General features: G+C 34.4%; 1 long non-coding RNA gene across 1 annotated transcript; it reads right to left on the bottom strand.

Annotated features, from left to right (window-relative positions):
* Positions 1-12,351: 12,351 nt before the first annotated feature.
* Positions 12,352-12,926, bottom strand: LOC110270554 (uncharacterized). Its single transcript, XR_015880823.1, has 3 exons — positions 12,786-12,926; positions 12,512-12,577; positions 12,352-12,420 (listed from the first exon to the last, which is right to left on the bottom strand). It is a non-coding gene; the product is annotated as an uncharacterized LOC110270554 (long non-coding RNA).
* Positions 12,927-22,439: the final 9,513 nt, after the last annotated feature.

Below are 22,439 nucleotides of genomic sequence, written 5' to 3'. Positions count from 1 at the left end.
AGCATGACAGTGTTGTAACAAGTTATTAAGTAGGTGAATCATTGATATTTGAGCTTAAAAAATTGAGATGTCTAGTTATGTAATATTCATAAACATTTGTGTGGAAGTCACTAAATCTTGAAGATATCAATGAATCTCTCCGTGATTTGTAATTCCATTTAAACATCTTTATTATATTCATTGAGACATCTCCTTGTGTGGTTGAATGGCAGTCTTGATATTCTTGAATTTCTCTTCATGTATCATTTCTTACTGAGAATGTTCTGATGCAGTGGCCGGTGTATATCTCGCTGAGAGGCTTAATACTGTTATGAGGATGAACTGGAAAAGCTTCTCTAGTCAAAACTATTTTGATCCAAATGGATTATTCATGTCAGTTCTTTGGTCGGGTCCCCTTCTTGTCATTGCTATGATAATTCTGGTTAGTATTTTTCATCACGTAACTCATTTAAATGATGGTCCTCGTTTCTTATTCAATACATTGAATTGAAGTATCTTGTCTCTCTGGCAGATCAACACACTCTTCTCCTTGTGTTACTTGATTGTTAGGTGGAAAAGTAACTCTTAAATAACAAGAGAATAATGTAATTTTACATTGCAGGCGAGTTTGAATGGTTCTGGAGCTGTGACTTCATCAGTTCCCAGTTCATCAGCTTTCTTTGGAAGCAACTTGAAGAAGGTTCGTCAAGAATCTCCAGCAGCAGCAAGGTTTCCACCGGAAGCTTCAAGATTGTGGCGATCGATGAGGACAAGAAGATAAGGACAGATGGAAAGGGTTGGCCTATGATATCTCAAATGACCAGCAAGATATCACAAGAGGGAAGGGTATTTTGTAGTTTTTAATGTGTATTTTGTAGTTTTTAAAGGAAGTAGATAATGTAATAGTTGTTGGAATTGTAATGCATGTATTACAAATTCATGGGTAACTGTTCTCACTTTGACTTTTTGTTAGAGCTTGTCATGTGATCAACCACTATATTTAGTGTACAAGTTTATGAAGGTTTTATATTGTTAATAGTAATTAAAATTGTTATGAAGGTTTTTTATATTGTCTAAATTTTACATTATCTATTAATTCTGTTAGATTTTATTATGAAGATTAAAAAAAAAACAACTAAACTTGAACAAACCTATCGCCACGCTTTAAAAGCGTCGCTATTCGGTACAGGGGCCATTTTTCGCTACGCTTTAAAGCGTAGCCATATCTCTAGCTACTGACACGCTTTTAAAGCGTAGCCATATCTCTTGCTATTGGCACGCTTTTAAAGCGTGACGATCTTTAAAAGCGAGGCAAGAAAAAAAGTGTGGCGATAGGTCACCAAAAGCGTGGCGATAGAGCAATCGGCACCCTTGCAGTTGTGACCCTTTCAAAAGCGTGCCAGTAGCTCAAAAAGCGTGGCAAAAAGCTATCGCTACGCTTTTTTGGACTTTTCGCCACGCTTTAAAAGCGTAGCAAAAAGCTTGTTTTCTTGTAGTGATGTGTACTATGAACATGGAGTCTCTGAACCTTTGTATAATGAGGAAGCAGAACCAGTATCATCTAAAGACAAAGAGTTGATGGTGATACAAAACTTTATTCCCACTCCAAACCCCACCATCAATGTCACAACTGAACCAATTCCCATCACAACACCATCTACTCCAACTTTTAAACCAAGTGACACCATTATTCCTACCCAAAAAATAGTCTCCACAACAAAGTCTACTGATAACTTGTCTCTAGGACCAAAACAAAAGATCCCACCTACTTCAATTTCTATTGGTAAACCAAACTTACCAGAAAAAATACACTCCCAATCCACTGCAACTCTTGGATCTAAGCCCAATCTACCACAAAAAATAATGGCTCAACCCAGTAAAACTAAGCCCAACATCTCACCAAAAAGAATGGCCCAACCCACTGCAATTCCTAAACCATGGTCCAAATTGAAAGAAACCAAGAAGTGTGATGTACTAAAGAGATGTTCTAAGAATAAAAAAGCTGCGGTACCATATGGAAGGAGGCCTTTAACAAGAACAGCTGCTATTGGAGCTATTGGAAGATCAATTGAGGGAAAACATCCCCAAACAGTCTTTGTGGCTTTGTCTAGCTCAGATGAATTCTCAGATAGCCATGATAGTGATGATAGTGTAGAGGATGAATCATATTGGCCTGGTGGTGATAAGGTGTCTACTGAGGAAGAAGATGTGGCTGTAGAGAGATCAGCAGTAAAGAAGACTAATGTGAAACTGAGAACTAGCACAGATAAGAAACTTACTAAACAAAAGAAAGCTGTTATGGTTGAGGATGATGGTCCTGTGTGTGCAGACTCAGGATCTGAGGATGATAAACTTTTTTTGGGAACAATCCTGAGTTTGGATCAATAGCACCATATCATGATGCCCAAGATGAAGCTTAACATGAATCTGATGGTGGAGACTCATGGCACTCAGAAGAAATGAAGACTCCTCCAAACTCTGAGGATGAGTTGGAGGAGATTGAATCAAATGAGGTCTTCCCTGTGTTCAGAGAAGGAGGAAGATTTGGAGAGCTTACGCTTGATGTTGGAATGACATTCACTACAAAGATGGAGTTCAAAGAGACTGTGCGTGACTATTATATTCAGGAGGGTAAGAGGATTTGGTTTAAGTAGAATGATAATGTAAAAATGAGAGCTGTGTGTAAGGATGAAAGTTGTGGTTGGTTGGTGTATGCTTCTAATAATACTGAGAATAATTGTTGGTAAATCGAGACGATCGTAGATGACCACACCTGTGTAAGAGAGACCAAAAATAGACTAGCTAATAGGAAGTGGCTAGCCTGCAAATTGGTGAAGAAGCTAAGAAAATACCCTAATCTAAGACACTCTAAGGCTGCACAATATTTTAAGACAAAGTATGATTTAGATCTGAACAAGTCTTCACTGACTAGGGCTTTAAGAGATGTTAGAGCTATTGTGTATGGTGATGCTGCTGCCCAATATGGGATGGTGAAAGATTATGGGCTGACGCTGCTGAAGAGTAATTCAGGCTCTACTGTAACAGTTCGTATTATACTTCATCCCAACCCTGATGATGATCCAATCTTTGAGAAGATGTACATTTGTTTGGATGCGTGTAAAAGAGGATTTTTGGCTGGTTGCAGACCTCTTATAGGCTTGGATGGAGCTTTTCTGAAGACCCAGCATGGTGGTCAAATCCTGTCTACTATTGGCCAAGATGCAAACAACCACATATGTGATTGCCTATGCAATTGTCCCTGTTGAAAACACTGATAACTGGAGGTGGTTCTTAGAATTACTTCATCAAGGCTTGGAGGATTACAAACAAAACAAGCTGTATTTTATATTAGATATGCAGAAGGTATGTAATTAAGTTAATTTTATTGTGTATAGCTAGTACTTGGCTCATTGATTGTCTTTATTAATTGTTATATAACTGGTGTGCAATTAGTCTATTATGTGAAAGTTGGAAGAAAGCAGCAATTGACTTGTAACATTTTTGCTTTGTAATTTTAAGTTATTTTGAACTATCAAAGTATCTGTGTAAGTGTAAATCACCCATTATTTGGCTGCTGTTGTTTTTATTACTGTTATTTGACCAATAAGTGTTAACTGCTCATTTCCATAGTTGTTGGACTCCTGTATATATATTGGACTGCTATTTATACATGTTTTATAATGTGTTGATGATATGGACGAAGACTAATTCAATAAGTTTAAATGGTTGAAAATGGACAAACTAAATGCACTTATGAAAATTTAGGGAGCAATTAGATGTCACTTATAAAAGTTTAGGGGCCTCTTAGATGTCACTTATGCAATTTTAAGGACTATTCTGATGCCTAATAACAAGTCTTACACCTACTGTGTATGTTGAATTAGGGCCTCATCCATACAGTTAAAGAAGTTTTTCCAGATGTCCATCACAAATTCTATATTTGGCATTTATGGAAGAACTTCAATAAGCAATGGAAGGATCTCCAGTTTAGACAGCTACTGTGAAATTGTGCAAGGTGTACTAGCCAAGATGGATTCCTTTATCAAAAAAATTGAGAGGGTTAATAAGAATGCTTGGAATTATCTGAACAAGTGGCCTAGAGATTCTTGGAGTCGGGCTTTCTTCAGTAATGCCCCTAAAATAGACAACATCTGCAATAATGCTTGTGAAGTCTTCAACTCTAGGATAAAAAAAGCTAGAGCTAAGCCTATTATCACATTATTGAAAATCAGAATGTATGCAATGAGGTTTATAGCTAGGAACAAAGTCAAGCTTAGTTCAAACATTGGAATTCTACCTCCAATACAGCGTAGCAGATTAGAAAAGATAAGGAAAGAATCGAAAAATTGGGTCCCTATGTAGTCTGGTGATACAAACTACGAAAAATTTGAAGTTCATGGCTGGCCAACCAACATGGTTGTGGACTTGGAAAAGAGGCTCTGTACATGAGGTCTCTGGCAATTGAGTGGTAATATTTTCTTATGTTTGTTGTTATCTTATTATTGTTATCCATGAGTGGAAATTGAGATTATAGTTGGCTTATTATTGTTATCTTTGTTGTTGTGTTAATTCTATTTAGGGATGCCATACGTGCATGCTTGTGCAGCATTGGCAAGGGCTGGTAAAAGAATTTTATCACAAGTGGTTGACTATGAAAGTATATAATGACATATATGCCTTCCATATCAATCCAATTCCAGGTCAAGCATTATGAAAAAAGTCATCATGTAACAGACCACAAGCACCAAAGTTTAGGAAGAAGCCAGGGCCACTTAAAAAAAAAAAAAAAGAAAGGATGCAGATGAGGAGTAAAGTGGGAGTAAGAAATAGAGGACCAAACTGAAAAGAATTTATAAAAAAGGTCGCAGTCGTTATTGTGGTGAAGCAGGAATACCAAGAGAAATTGTGAAAAGAGGGTTGCTGATGAAGAGGAGGCTGCTATTGCAGAGGCTATTGCTGCTAATGGTGGTGAAGGTCAGCTCAACAATTCTGCTCCAGTTGGACCGGTAAACGGTGGTGAAGCCATCCCTATCCCACAACCTCAGACTGAAATCCAGCTTGAACTCAGTCAACCACCCTTGTCAGAAATTGATGACTCTCAACAGGTTCACAATATTAAATGACATTGATTTTATTAAATACATATTCTTATCAATTTTACTAACTACTTTACATGTTTTCACTGATAAGTTTCACCTACTACTGTTAGGCCACTAAAACTCCCTCCCAAAAGGAAGTTGTTCAAAGCTAGAAAATCCACTTCAAGAAACAGCAATTCATCAGTAAAGCACTCCACCTGCTTCCACCCCACCAGCTAGCACTCAACCAGCAAGGAATCCTCCACCTAATCCTATGCAAGGTGCAACACAGAGGATTGCTACAAGACTTGAAAACTTCATGAAGTTTGTGCCCAACCCTGGATTCAAACCATCCGGAACCAAGAAATGAAGATTTAGATATTATGTATATGGAATAATTAGTGTTTTTGTCCATCTATTTTGTTTGGATTATATACTTTCAATGCTGTCTTAATTAGGATACTATAGACTTATGACTTTGTGAGGCCTTAATTATGAAAACTTTGACATAGATGAACAATGTTTATGGGTGAACAATGTTTTGGCTGTGTTTCATTATATCATGGACAAGTATTATAATATGAATAAATGGATTACTATTTCATATTGTTTCTCCAATTTTCAAAATATGCAAGCACAATGATGTTGTTTACTTTAATTTGTATTTGTTTTAAACAAAAAGACAGGTACATGTTGTTTACTTTAATTTGCATTTGTTTCAAACAAAAAGGCATGTAAAGGTACTAGAACAACATCTACATATAACATGTCATTTATTTTTTGCCAGATACAATTGGCCAAATTGTCTATTTAGCTTTAACAGAAGAACGGCTCTTATAATCAGCAACATAAATACAAAAACCAAAATCCCACCCAGTTTTAGAACCCTAACTTCAGACTCTAGCCTTCCAAGTTTCCAAACAATATTCATCTTCTATTCTTCATTGTCTAGAAGGGCTTGTTCTACCATCACATGTTATCATATCTTCCAGAATTTTATCTACCCACAGAAATAACCCACATCACCTGTTACCTACAGTCTGCACCCAAGAAACAAGAAATTGAATCAGCCAAGTTCATACCCAAAAATGCAACGAACAACAACAACAACTTATATTGTAGTTTGGGCAACTGACGAACGGTCTCCCTGGGTTAGAATTCGTCGCTGGCCATCGCAACACTGGTCTCGATCCGCACCCACACCATTCTGGCAAATGCAAATCTCTATTTCTAGTCATTCTCCTCATAATGCTTCCAAAAAATCGTGGGTTGTTCGAGCTCCCAACAGCATTACTTGCGCTAGCCATAACTGTGGGCCTTTGAAGATGGAGAAGAGTGAAGAGAGGAGAAGACCAGAGCAATGCATATAGTGATCTTTAAATTTGGGGATTAGGGTTTTTAAATTCAATTAAGGGGACCAAATTGAATAAAAAAAGTTTACTCTTCCACGTCAGCTAGCCATTCTCTTTGCCAGCATGTTACAGCGGAGTCTAGATCAGATTTTCGGTGGAGTCAGGTGGACGAAAATTGCTAGAAGGATGACTGTGGGTCTTGGCGTACAACTTCAGGGATGAAATTGGATAACTATTAAGTTCAGGGATTACTTTAAGACTCGAGTGCAACTTCAGAGACCACTTTGAGTCTTAACTCAGTTTTACCATTTGAGCTAGCCTAACTATATAACCTGGTTTAGATAAGCTTTAAAATTTTTGCATTTTCAGAATTTTTCATTGGCTGATAATACATAACTCAAACTAAAAAATAGGGTAAAAAATTTAAATAAACCAAGGAACCACCAATATTATATAATAGTCCCAAATCAAAAAACGTTACATACATGTTCCTATGTACAAATTTATATAAATTAAATTGACCAAATTTGATTTATCTTCTCTGATACTAAATTCGAATTAGTAACAATAAAGACAAATCGAAATAGATATCATTGATTTATGAATAAATGCATTTCGATCTATTGAATTAGGTTGTTTTAATTTACTCTATGGATTTGGTCACTGATAAATCGAATGAGGAGGTTTTGATTTACATGCAAAGGTTTTGATTTTATCATGTATTTATGTATATTTATAATTATATGAGTATTTTATATAAATAAATGCAAAACAATTCAAATTTCATACAATATTTTTTCGTCCATTTTTTATAGCTCATAAATATTTTGAAAAAGTCTCATAAATATTTTGTTAGCTTATTTTTTATAAATATCAGTTGAACGTGAATTCCATAGCATAAATCTAATTCATGCAATTATTTTAATACACCAACCATTATATCTATATGGAGCCAATGCTAAATCGAATTCAATTAGTTCGATAATACGAGTCTGTAAAAAAAAATTGCATTTTATAAAGTTTAAAAAATTTTATTATGTGATAGGTTAGTAACGAGTACATTACAAATTTTTATAGTACTCATCGTAACAATGTTTAATTTAATAATTGTTATTAAAATTTTAGTTGTACTTGTTACAAAATAAATAATTACAATATATAAATATAAAATGAATTGACCGATTTAAAAATAGGACAATCTAATAATATTGAAAGCCATTTAATTTAAAAACGTAATTTAAAAAATAAATCATTCGCATACTTACATAATTATGAATTTATAATATGATAAATACTTCCCAAAAAGTTATTCTAATACTTGACTTCTAAAACTGAATTATTTATTTAAATAGTTTAATTTTTATCTAACCTAATATAATAAAGTATGTCTAAACCTTATTATTATTATTATTATTATTATTATTATTATTATTATTATTATTATTATTCGAATTGGTTTAATTCAAATTACATACACATAATTCGAATCAGATAGATTCGAACTCCCCATCAATAATTCGAATCGTTTTGATTCGAACTTCACCTTACATGGTTCGAATAAGTGTGATTCGAACTATTTACACTGCAAATTCCCTCGCTAATTTGAACAGGTTGATTTGAATTATTCACACTGCAAACTCCCTCACTAATTCGAATAGGGTTGATTCGAATTATATAGAGACATGCTTTTGGTTGATCCATGTCTCATTTTTTCGTTTGACTTAATCACGTAAATTCTGATGCAAGCTGATTTAATACTGCTATTATCCTAAATCGAAGCTACCCATTTCGATTTGTCTTTATTCCTATAAATTCGAATCAAACTAATTCGATATAATACTAGAGAAGCTAAATTGAATTTGCATAGATTTATGTTTAAAGACATATACATAACGTTTTTTGATTTGGGATTATTGTGTAATATTAGTGACTCCTTGGTTTATTAAAATTTTTTACCCTAAAAATTATTATATCGAAATCATCAATTTTTATATACTATTAAAAATTTGTATCCAATATTCTCAGTTTCTTTCAAACTAAATTCTTACATATTCATCAATGAGAGTTTTTTTTTTTAATTTTAGCCAAAAACTCCACACGATAGACGTACATAGTACGTAAAAATGTAGGATACGCATTTAAACGAAACCGTCCTTATTATCTCTTATACTTGTATTTTTTTTTTTTGGTGACTACTTATACTTGTATTTAGATAAATACTATAGCAAAGATATATTTACTACTAATCATTGAATTTATAAGAAGAATAAGAGAATAAAAAAAGAAATTGGTATGTTGTTTAAGTGAATGATCTACTTATGTAGCATCAATTTTTTTACCGTCACAATTCCATTTACCTAATAAAAGGAATTATCCATAACACATCTTATTATAAGGGCAAGTTACTTAAATAAATAAAATAGAAAAAACGTTTACCTAAATGTATAAAATTGGTTCTTGTTACCTGCATGTGCAAAAAGCCATTTTTATGTAATCCGTGGCAACCCACCACGGTTTCAAAACGTGCATAAACCGTGGCAGGTCCCAGCGGATTATGGCCAAAAGATATAGAGTGTAAACCGTGGTAGGTCACCATGGTTTACTAAGGAGAGATGGCGTGCATAAACCGTGGAGAGTCACCACGGTTTATGAAGAAACTTGTTTGCACATAAATACTTGTGGGTCACCACAGTTTATGTGTGGTAAATAATGGCCAGAAAACCTTGTTAATTTTATGTCCAAGAGACACAACTTATTTTTTATTTTTTTTTATTATTCTTGTTAATTTTTTATAATTATATTTTTTATTATTATATTTTTCATCTCAAATTTTTTTAATGAAAAAAATGAGAATAAATTAGATTTTCATAATTTGTTCTAGTTTATCACCAAGCAAAATTACAAGAATACAAAATTTTGTGTCTCTGTCCATCAGTGTCTTGTCCTATCCTATTTTCAGTGTCTTATCCTATTTTGTTGTTGAAAACAAAGGTGGCAGCCTAATAAATACACACTATATAGTACATTTTATAAAGAAAAAAAAATCATCTATTTCTATTGAATATTTATAATAAAATTTTTTCGTTCTCTTTATGTATTATTAACTAATATATACTATAAAATTTTTACATGTATTATCAATTATTTTTTCATTATGTTTATCCCTATTTTTCATTTTACACTATATTTAAATATTTATTATACTATAAAAAATATTAATGAACATAATAAAATAATTACTTATTAATATTTTTTAGAGTACTCATTAATATTCTTATAATATAATAAATATTTTTTATTTTAAATTTAACAAATACTAATGTATCAATATATACTTATATGTGAATTTATTAAATCTATATAAAAGATTTAATCAATAAGCATGTTAATGAATATTAATATACCAATATTAACAAGTAATTATTTAATTGTACTCATTAATATGTTATAGTGTAATGAATCTTTATTTTATAAATGAAAAAATAAAGATGAATATAATGAAAGAGGTCACCTTAAGCTTAAACGAACTTTTGAGTAGTTTTTATAAGTTCGCCTAAGATTTTGAAAACTTCATAAAAGCTCAAAATAAAAAATAAAAACACAGATTCCAAACATTAATGTTAGTGTAATTTATTTTTAAAAGTATTTTTTTATTTTATAATAGAAAAAAATCCAAAAATTTCATGGTGTTTATTATTGGAGTCTAATTTTTTTCTAATTTATTTTACATAACAAATTTTAAATATTTTAAATTTATTAAATTTCATCATTTTAAATTAAATATTAATTTTTTATTTTTTAGTAAATAGACATCAATTTTTTAAGCACTATAAAAATCATTTTCTTAGTATTATCTGATTTTTTTCTATTGTACTCTTTCTATTATAAAAAGTTGTTGTTGATAAGACATAATTTAAGATTCTGCTCATAAATTTATTGTGCTAATAAATTCATTTTCTATTGGACATAAAATTAACAAGGTTTTCTGGCTATTATTTACCACACATAAACCGTGGTGACCCACAAGGTTTTATGTACAAACAAGTTTCTTCATAAACCGTGGTGACTCTCTACGGTTTATGTACGCCATCTCTCCTTAGTAAACCGTGGTGACCTACCACGGTTTACACTCTATATCTTTTGGCCATAATCCGCTGGGACCTGCCACGGTTTATGCACGTTTTGAAACCGTGGTGGGTTGCCACGGATTACATAGAAATGGCTTTTTGCACATGCAGGTAACAAGAACCAGTTTTGCACATTTAGGTAAACGTTTTCTCTATTCTATTTATTTAAGTAAATTTCCCTTATTATAATACACATATTTTATTTATATTACAAATAAGATAAATAATAAAAATAATATGAAAGTAGCATATCATAATAAATACATTGTATTATTATATAAAAATGTATTATACATAAATATATTAAAATTAAACTCATTGAAATACATATTGAACAAGTGAGCAGTCATATATTTTGAGATGGCGTTACTTATTAAAAAAAAAAAGCAAAAGTTTTCTTTATAAACCCTATATTTATTTAGAATTTGTAGTCCATATTTATATTTGTACATTAAAAATTAAAAATAACTACTAAAATCAGTTATTACTATATATATATATATATATTGTTTAATTTATTTTTAATGTATATTTATATTCTAACATATATTTTATATCAATGACTAATTTTAATAGTTAATTTTAGTATATACCTAACATGGTTAATTTTAATAGTTTATATTCTAAGCGTTGATTCACCACTTAGCTAGAATTTCTGTTAGAAAATTATAATTTCCTAATCTATTTACGGGCAATACATATAATTGATCATAATCATATTAGCAATTTTATATTATAAGACTTATATAAGTGATCTCATTTATTGTTATAAATGCTAATAAAATAAGTCATTATTACTTTTGATTTGAAATTAAATGAGAATAAAATTATAGATACTATTTTATTTAGATTTTAGGGTTTAATGGGTGTCACACTAAAATATAAATAGTGATTTCAGAATTTTGGTCCCCAACACATCAACGCTGCCTTCGTACTTATTTTCTCATCAAAGGAGTTGTGATTTAGTCCTATTAGGGATACAGAAGGCTTTGGTTGAGGAAGAACAAAGAACCAAACTCTTTCAATCATGCTCACGAATTAAGGTACGCTTCTGCTACAACTAAAAAATTACTTATTACAAACGGATTTATAGATAGATTTGGTCTTTAATTTATTACAGACAGATTTTTGGTTATTGACGAATTTTGTTCCTCTATAGAAGTCTCGTCAGAAATTATTTACCGACAGAATTTTTCGTCGGTAATTTACCAACAGATTTTTTCCGTTACTGACAAATTTTTTCTCTGTAATCATCCCCTCCATTTCACTAAAAATGTCAGATTTTCTGTTGGTAATTTATCGACAATTTTTTTTCTCGGTAATCATCCCCTCCATTTCGCTTAAAACGTCAGATTTTCTAGCAAATTTTTCGTATGTAACTAGCATCAAATTTTCTGTTGGTAATTGGTGCCTGGAAAAGCATTCACAACTTTTAATACATACAGATTTTTCATCTGTAAATCCATCAATAAGGTAAAACATAATTTTTTTAGATTTTTCATTGCAAAATGAATATTTTTAAGTTTGTTTTCTAAATTTACTCTATCAAACACACTGCGAATTGAAAAAAAGAAATTCAAAAATCACATAGATAAACATAATATTTATTACATCATACCTATAAAATTGGGTATTATTTTTCAACATCATTGGCCAATATCTCATTCTGTCTCAATAAAAAAATACCATAAAAAAAGATGACCATCCCAATGTTACATGGATCTCCTTCATTAACTAATGTAACAAATTACACTTAGCACTTAAAGATGGGATAATCTAGAATATTAATGGATAACCATTAAAATTTTCCAAATCTGGGTGAGAATTCATAACTCCAAGGATAGCATGATGATTAGGTTGACTTTCAACATCCCAAATGAGGACCTGAAATTCGGCCAATTAAAAACATACCATGAACCAAGAAATAAAACCAGCTCTGAAGAATATGCACAAAAGCAAAAGGTAAAGTTCTCACGTCAGGGTTGTCTGTATGAGTAGCCACTATCTCAAAGTTCTGCGATAATTCCGTAATTCTATTCATCTATAAAATGCATCATAGATCAGATCAACCCCCACTATCTCATCATTATCAACATAATCAAGTTCAAGTCAAAATATAACAATGACCATAACTAAAGAAAATCAAGGCAAAAAGAAAAGCCGGACAAAATTGCATAAGCTTGTAACTTCTTGTAGAAAATAAAGGATCCACTTTTGAATTTCTATCGATATGAAAGGTGAATATGTACCTCTCATGGATGTATAATGGTCTTGTACTTCTTGACGAATTGAGAGCATACCTCTTCATTAAACTAGTACCAAAAGGCATTCCCAAATGCTTAATTGAATTTCAAACGCCAAAGTAAAACCATTCAAAGATAATAAGCTAGATATCACATTCACATAAGATTAACAAACTTGTGAAATGTGCTCTGCAGCTGCAACCTAGGCTTAACAAAGCTCACAATTTGCAATGACCAGTGTATTTGTAACACTTCCATCAATCTACCAACATACAAAAAAAACACTGAGTCGTTTCTTCTTTCCTTTCAGCACAGAAGAACATAGACACATTACAGTTATTATGAAATACACATCAAGATCGTCAAATGCTCATTACTTAGAAAAGGTATAATTTCTCTTACAACATTAATTTCCTCTCAGCAGCACACAACAACATGCACAAGAAGCACATTAAACAAACATTGAATAGGGGGACTTACCTTGGCTTCTTTGATGATCTTGGTGTGTTGTTCATCCTTGGGCTTGGGCTTGGGCTTTTGGTCCCTTGATGGTCTTTGGTGTGTTATTTTTCAACATTTGAAAGTAGGTGTCTATTGAAGTATCGATATCTAATAAGCGGTAAGAGCAAACAAAACTATAAAATTGGATTTTAAAATTCATTGAGGAAAGAGTCATTACAGTGAAGTGAGCATTGAGGAACTTGGAAATGAGGGGATATAGCCATTGAAGTTGTTGTGGCTAAGGTTCCTGCACATACACCAATGGAATGAGTCCCAAAATACAAACATATGCTAGCAACTTAACAAAGGCTTATTATAAGGAAGCAATACATTATTTGCAAGTTAGTCAACTCTATGACACTGGATGGAAGTGGTCCTTTCAAATTACTTAAGGAAAGATCCTTGCAAAACTAACAATAATATACATCTCATACGGTTATCAAATCATTAAAAAGCCACAGTTCAGTGCATGTAATTCTTGCTCTCAGTTTGATGAACTTAGCAACATATTTTCAAGAAGAATAAAAGGACTTACAACTTAGTGATAACAGGTGCACCATTAGAAAAATCACATGATATTCCTTGCCATACATGGTAAAAAAAATTCTAATTTTATGAAAGAAATTAGACACCACCATTTAGTTCTAGTACAGGGATATATAAACCAGTTTTGAATGCATCACTTCAACTCAGGACTTCAAACAGTTGGAGAGAAGCAATTGAATCACTGCAGATCCAAAAGCTCATCTTAATTCTTAATAGATTAAATCAGAGAGCAAAAACAAAGGTATAATAAACAATTTATCTCCAAACTTAAATCAGAGAGCAAAATTGAAGATATAATAAGGAACCACCTTGGTGAGACCCCTGTTTATAGAGCTGCTGCAGCTGCACTCAGCAAGACCAAGTTGCTTCAACACTTTGTTCCTTGAACACTTTGCTAGCAACAATGCCTTCCAAATTTGTAAGAAAAGTACTGGATTAGATACGTGAGCATTAGTTATATATGGAATTTGTTATCAAAATAGTAGTGTGTTAATAACTAAAGCTTTTGATGTTTTAAACTTAATAATCCAAGATGTATATTGTACTGGATGCCTCCGATACGGGTGGAGAGATAGATCAGAAACTTGCGAGTCGAGGCGGATGCCGGATTATTTGACTGGAGCAATGGGGGTGGTACCTATAAAGACACTCTGACGCTCAAGTCAGAATGGATCTGAGAGGTATAAGGTGTGTAGAGTGAATGACATACCTGAGGGGGCCTAGGCTCCCTTTTATATACGTGATGGTAATTATCTTATCTTATCTTATCTGGTTAAGATAAGGGAGATATTTGAATTTGATTGTTGGTTAGAAGCTCTAGTGGGCTGGTTCCGGGCCTTCTAGAAGGGTGAAGCAGTTCGGATCCGGGTAACCGGGTTTGGAGACTGTTCCGGGTGTGGAAGTCGTGGGCCGGATCCATAACAGTTGCCCCCGGAGTGAGAGAGTGAGGGTGCTCGGTCTCATCGCTAGAGGAACCTTTTCCTCGCCGTTGTGGTTTGGTAAGGAGATCGTTGTTTGATTTTTCCGGTCGCGGTCGGGGATTCAGGGAGTTCCTGGCCGTTTCATGGTCAGGCGACGAGTGCGTTGTTTGGGCATCTCATCACATGCCGGGTTTGATGACCGTTTCGAGGAAAGGCCCGGAGATCGGGTCTGGAACAGTTGCCCCCAGAGCATGAGAGCATGCTTGCTTGGTCTCAATGCTAAGTTGTTTGGAGAGTCCGATTCTCTGTAGTTCGGGAGACTGTGAAGGGCCTGGAAAGGGCGTGACGTCATCCTGCACCGATTGGCAGGATGTTGGTTAGTCCGGCTTTTCGCGAGTTGGAAGACCATCAGCTCATGCTTGTTGTTTTGGGCCATTATTGTGAACTTATTTTAGGCCTCTTGGTGGGCCAATTTCAAGACTTTATTTATTTAGCTTATTTAGATTTCTGTTTTGTTTGCCTCGCGGTGATCGATCCCCGAGCCGTCATTTTTTGTTTTTTGGATATCCATTTTGCTGGCCTCTGGGTGATCGATTTCCGGGTAGCCGTTTACCTATTTGGATATCCATTTTATTATTTGGATATCCGTTTTGTTGGCCTCGGGGTAATCGATTCCCATGTAGCCGTTTACTTATTTGAATATCCGTTTTGTTATTTGGATATCCGTTTTATTGGCTTCGAGTTGATCGATTCCCGGGTAGCCGTTTACTTATTTGGATATCCGTTTTATTATTTGGATATTCGTTTTATGGGCCTCGGGATGATCCCCAGGTAGCCGTTTACCTATTTGGATATCCGTTTTATTATTTGGATATCCGTTTTATTGGCTTCGGGGTGATTGATTCCCGGATAGCTGCTTATTTATTTGGATATCCGTTTTATTATTTGGATATCCATTTTGTTATTTGGATATCCATTTTATTGGCTTCAAGGTGATCGATTCCCGGATAACCGTTTACTTATTTGGATATTCATTTTGTTGGCTTCGGGGTGATCGATTCCCGGGTAGCCGTTTACTTATTTGGATATCCGTTTTATTATTTGGATATCCGTTTTGTTATTTGGATATCCGTTTTATTGGCTTCGAGGTGATTGATTCCCGGGTATCCGTTTACTTATTTGGATATCCATTTTATTATTTAGATATCCGTTTTGTGGGCCTCGGGGTGATCGATTCCCGGGTAGCAGTTTACCTATTTGGATATCCGTTTTATTATTTAGATATCCGTTTTGTTGGCTTCGAGGTGATCGATTCCCGGGTATCCGTTTACTTATTTGGATGTGGAGAGATAGATCGGGAACTTGCGAGTCGAGGCGGATGCCGGATTATTTGACTGGAGCAATGGGAGTGGTACCTACAAAGACACTCCGACGCTCAAGTCAGAATGGATCTGAGAGGTATAAGGTGTGTAGAGTGAATGACATACTTGAGGGTGCCTAGGCTCCCCTTTATATAGGTGATGGTAATTATCTTATCTTATCTTATCTGGTTAAGATAAGGGAGATATTTGAATTTGATTGTTGGTTAGAAGCTCTAGTGGGCTGGTTTCGGGCCTTCTAGAAGGGTGAAGTAGTTCGGATCTGGGTAACCGGGTTCGAAGACTGTTCCAGGTGTGGAAGTCGTGGGCCGGATCCATAACAGTTGCCCCCGGAGCGAGAGAGTGAGGGTGCTCGGTCTCATCGCTGGAGGAACCTTTTCCTCGCCGTTGTGGTTTGGCAAGGAGATCGTTGTTTGGTTTTTCCGGTCACGGTCGGGGATTCAGGAGTTCCTGGCCGTTTCATGGTCAGGCGATGAGCGCTTTTTTTGGGCATCTCATCACATGCCGGGTTTGATGACCGTTTCGAGGAAAGGCCCGGAGATCGGGTCTGGAACATATATATATACTAGAATAGTTGCAAAAAGGATATGGAAGTTAATTTCAAAGCATAAGAATGGTTGCACATGTTGTTGGTTATGACTTTGCCGATAATTTAAGAGAGTATTAATTGAGGCCACAGAGATTTAGAAGCTGTATGTGTCTCAGATTCTGAAGAAGGGAAGAAAACAAAGAAGGATGAAAAATGTGCCACCAATTCCCCATATTATCAAGTGTGACATAGGCTTCATAAGAACTTATGCTAAAGATATATATTACGAAATTGACTCTCAATAGCAGCAAGGCTGGCAACAACAAAAACAAGCCAAAATACAGGTTCTGCAGGAGAAGCAAAAAAATGAGCATATTGCACTAAATTACTAAATTCTCAAAGCAGTATTAATGAATGAGAGTAATAAATGGACCAACCAGGTATTGAATCATAAAAACTGTTATGAATAGATTAAAGGTTCTTAGACAAGAAAGCAGCTTGACCTATATACTGTACCACCAAACAAGGCTATATAACAAACGCAAATATAATCTGCAAAAGGAAGAAAATATTAAGGAATCTCTTGACAATTGAGCATGTACTATTTATTGTTGCTTTCCTAAAAAATAGTAGTAATTTGTAAAACTAAGATCAATTTGATTGTGTTGATATCATAGAGAAAACGGTGGATAAGAGGGAAAGAGAAAAAGAAAAAAAAAAGGAGAAAGAAAACACTCAACTAAGTACTCCTTATTTCTAATAACAGATTCAAGAAATTCAGCGTCAAGTTTTTCTCACTCTTATCAATGTAGCAGTGAAATGACCAAGATTAGGTGCACAGAAAGGTAAATCACAATCATGGAAAGACATCAGAATATATCTCTAGTAAACCAGCAGTAGTGACCCAACACCTTGAGATAGTATCTCAAATTATTCTACAAGCATTACTGTTCTAGTATAGTAGTATACTAAGTACCAATACTTTCACTGCACATCTTCAATAACTGAAAATAAACACACAGACCTACAATTTAGGTGAAATTCTAAATAACCATCCATGCATAATGCATTAACATAAACCAGGAAAGTAGATATCTCTACAATTTAGAATTGATATTGTCCATCATGGAACCCTGAAAACATATGGGGAAAAAATTATAACTCACATTATTCAGAGAAGTGTTCCTGTTTCCATCAATCTGCTTATTATTGTTATCAGTGAGCTCCTCGTGCTTCAACTTGACCTCATTATCAGTGAGATTTCCCGTCTTCATATTTTTTTTGGGGTTTTTTATCGATAGAAAATTTATTTAAAATTCGTCGATATTTTTGATAAAAAAAATCTATCGAAAAAATTATGTCTATAATTTATTGTTTTCTAGTAGTGCGTATTCAAATATTTTTTTTAATTATTTAACATGGATGATTTTGGGATTAAAAAATTTTAAGAAAATTCTAACAAGTAGTATCAGAGCCATCCATAATTGAATCATCGAGCGATATTCAATTTATCTTAATTAATGTTTGATGTGAATTTTGGATTTACGAATCATTCATTTTCAAACAGTTTCTGTTTTTACATTTATACATTTATTTAGATTCAATTAAATTCTTTCTTTCTCATTATCTTTTGGATAAAATTTATTAGTGTGAATCAATCAACTATAATAATGCATTAGGAATGGCCGATAATTCCATCGGGATAATGAGATACAAGATGACAGATTATTAATAATATGTGTATACAATTTATTTATCCACTTTGATGTTTATAATGTGTGGTAAATTTTTATCATATAAAAGACTAATTGATATATGCAGTATACCTTTGTTAAAAATTAGTATATATTTTTGTGTTATCTTGTGCAGCACTTATTTTTGAGGTATCATAGAGAATGACGTTAATTTCATTTTTTTTAAAACATCATGAATTAATTTTTTTTATATGATATAAGGCTTTAAATCATATGTTCTTGTTGGTCTATATAAACATTCATTCAATGTCCCTTATGTATATGAATATGGATTCAGTTATTATTGCGTTAAAATAAATAAATAAATTTTACTATGGCCACAATAGCATAAATATTAATTCATGATTGTTTTTTGTTATATAAGATAATTGTTGTGACTTTTTTGTTATTTGAATCTTTTTGTTGTGGATTCAATTGATTAATAATAAGGACTCATAATATTATGTGGTTATTATATATTGTGGCTTATTATTTTGTTTTTTATGCTGTGTAAGTACTTTACGTAAATTTCGTTAAATTAGTAAATAATTAATTAATAAATTAAATTTTAATAAAATAATTTAGAAATGCGATTTTTATTTTAAAATAGGATAGAGCTAAATATAACGAAAATTTTGATACCAATTTCAAAGAATTTAGCCTAAAATTGGGTTGAACGGGCCGAACCGATTGAATCGAATCCAAACCGGGTCAAAGCCCAACACATATAAAGCAAGAGGTTCAGTTTCCTTCCCCAAATGATTTCATTTTCACGTTGGGGCTGAAGGAAAGGGAGAAGAACGAGGGTGAGGTTCCAAACCCTTGGTTCCAATTCAATCTTCCATAACTTCTCGCTCTGAGCTCCGATCACCGTACTGTTTGCGGCCACGCGTCCGCAACGTCAAGCTCTACAAAGCCCAGTCAACAATTAGGTAAGAAAACTACTTCTGTATTCCAATTTCTTCCTTCCGAATTTCAAATTATATGAGCAATTATGTTAAAAATTGCTTAATTCCGGTGTTTAGGTTTGAACTAGCTTGAGAAGAACGTTCAATCTTGCTTCTTTGGTGCTTGTGTAAGGTGAGAATCCTAGAACTCTAGTTAATTCTCTAATTTCATATGTTGGGTATTAAATTTGGATATGTATATGTGTGGTAATGTGAAGTCAGGTGTATATATATTAATTGGAGCTTGATTTGTGGACACTTGAGACTTGGTGGAGGTTGGGTGACGTTGCTTTAGTGATTTTGGACCTCTTGGGGCTGTGTTCGATGCATTAGTGGGTTGTCTCGGATAATACGTGGAAATCAGTCAAGGTATGGTTTAGGTTTCTCGTATTTAATATATAATGTTCTGTGAAAACTTAGGCTAGAAGACCTTAAGTAAGGTTGGAATGATTAAGCATGTTGAATGTTTAGTGCTTATGACAATGATTGCTGATATGAGTTGAATGAGCTGAATATATGTTGGTGATCATAGTTATTGTGGGAAATATAATGCTATATGGTGTATTGATGGGTAATTGATAAGTTGGTAAATTGATGATATTGGTTATATATGAATGTATGCCAAGGTGTTAGTGATTTTTGTTGATGGAAGAAATTTAGAGTGTGGATTGGTAAAAGTTGGGGTTTGATGGGTGATGGTTGAATATGGAGTGATATTGTTATGATATTGTATGAGTTGGAGCTGAAATTGTATGTTATAGGTGTAAGACCCATAACTTTTGAAAAATAGCTATCATGAGCTAATTTCAAATTTAGTATTTCTGTAGCTTTAATTTTAGAAATTTCCTTATTAAAGAAAATTAGAGCAAGTTTTGATTAATTGAATTTGAAATAAATTAGGATTTATTATCCAATTTTATAATTATTGGATTATTTTCTATATTTGAATTATAAAGTTGGTAGTTGTGAAATAACAAAGATTTTATATAATTTGGATTAAATAAGTAATATTTTAAATATTAATACTGTTATTTTGGAAAATGAAGAAATTAAGTATATTATTTCTAATTATTTGATTTGGATTTTTTATTGAAAGTAATTTATAAAATTAATGAACAAATAGTATTTTCTATATACAATTAGTGTTGAGTTTAATTAGGGTTTCAATTATTATATTTTTCCCCATTTCATTTAAAATTACTAAAATGCCTCTAACCCTAATTTTTAAAAAAATGAAACCCTAATCCCCTACCCCTCAGCCGCCGAAACCCTAATCCTATTGCCTCTTCCAAAACCGGCGGCATTCATGAAATAGAACAGAGAGAGAGGATGAGGAATCAGAGGGAACCGGGGAAGGGGAATCAGAGAAGACAGACGGTGCGGTGCCGGCGAGGAGTGCCGTCGCTGTTGCTGTCGCCAGGAGAGGAGAAGGACGCGAAGGAGGGAGATGAGGCTTCATTGCCGTCGCGCTCTGCCACACGTGAGGAGCGCCGCCGTCGAAGCCACGCCTTTTGCCCCTGCCCAGTCGCGGTTCTGCCATCCAGCACCCGTTCCGTCGCCTGAGGAGAATCGCGAAGACGAGAGGGAGCTTGCGCCGCCTCCACCTCTATTGACCCGTCAAATTTGAGACACGGGGAGAGAGGGTACGCGAGTGAGAAGGGGGCTGAAGGCCTGGAACCGCCGCGCCTAGTCTCGTCTGTGAAGCCACCGTCGTCCCGCCACCACGTCGCCACCGATTTGCCGCTGCCGAAGCACCCTGTGACGCCATCAACCTGCGGTCAAACCATCGTTGCCGCTGTGCTATGGAACAGAGTGAGCCGCGGCAGTGCTGTTGGGGTTCTCACCGCCGCTGGAAAAGGATTCAGGTCGCCGCAGGTGTTGCTGTGAAGCCGCGCCTCTGTGTTTCTGACCGCCGGAGCTCCGGGCTGAGCTTCTGCCACTTGAGACCCTGCTACCACCGTGTTCCACCGCTGGTAAGAGTTTTGAGTTTGGTTTCTGTCCTTTTGGAATTTCGAAAAGGTTGTTAACGCCGTGTGGTTATTACAGTTGCCGTTACCGGGGTTTTTGCTCGCGATTGTCACTTGGGGTTATTGACGGAGCCGTTGCTGGGTCGATTTGGAGTTGCGGCTGCTTCGTTTTGTTAATTCAGTGAGTATTTCACGTTTCGAAAACCCCTGCTTTAGCGTTCGGTTGTGTTTGGTTAAAGACCTTGAGGCTTGGTAATGTAGGTTTGAGTTCCGTTGTTTGCGTGTCGCATAAGTGTTGCGGAGGCTGCTCTGACATTCCTTTTATTTCAGTAAGTGTTTTTACCTCGGAATCCTCGCCATTTATTTTCAGTTATGAGTTTTAAGATTTCCACGATATTGATGTGTTAGGAAGTGGTAAATGAGCTTATATGTGGTGTTGAGGCTGTTTCTACTATTGAGAAAAACAAGCGGAACCGGGATTTTGGTTGTTGATTTTGGGTTGAGGCGGAAAGGACTCTGAGGCGTTTGGACTGTGGTTTCGCGTGTCGAGGTAGGGGCTCTTTCAGAAAACCATATTGTATGAATTAGAATTACTATATATGGATATTGATATGAGGAAATGTATCTGAGAGTGATTGTATAAGTCTTATGTGATTGTTGATTGTCTTGAACGAATATGACTGTTTGATTGGCTGGGTTGTGGTTCGGTTTTGTGAAACGGACCGTTCTTGAAATGCTTCTTTAAAGTTAATTTTTTTTAAAAGCTTGAAATCGGGTTTATTCTGTCAAGAATTGATTTGAACTTGATTTGGTATTCTTAAAACCTGAACACGGTGCATATTTGGAAACAACTTGATTTTGAATTGATTTGGTTTTGGATCCCTTGAAGAGGGTTGCGGAATGGATTGGTTGGGACCCGGAAAGGGTGGCAAAGTCCAAGTTTTAGGGGAGGTGCTGCCGAAATTTCGGTAGAATCTGGGACTTTACTGAAACGTTATTCGGAAACTTATGAGTTAAAGGCTTCTACTATTTTATCCAAATTATTAAGAAAGGGATGACTTTTGCTTTTGAAATGAATTATTAAAAAGGAAATTGTGATTTAGTCTTGTTTCTTAAGAAAAATATTATATTTCACTTG

Source organism: Arachis ipaensis, chromosome B4 (assembly GCF_059453495.1).
Source record: "Arachis ipaensis isolate K30076 ecotype BB chromosome B4, ASM5945349v1, whole genome shotgun sequence".
In the NCBI taxonomy this organism is placed as follows: Eukaryota; Viridiplantae; Streptophyta; class Magnoliopsida; order Fabales; family Fabaceae; genus Arachis; species Arachis ipaensis.
This window is presented reverse-complemented; position numbering and strand designations above follow the sequence as displayed.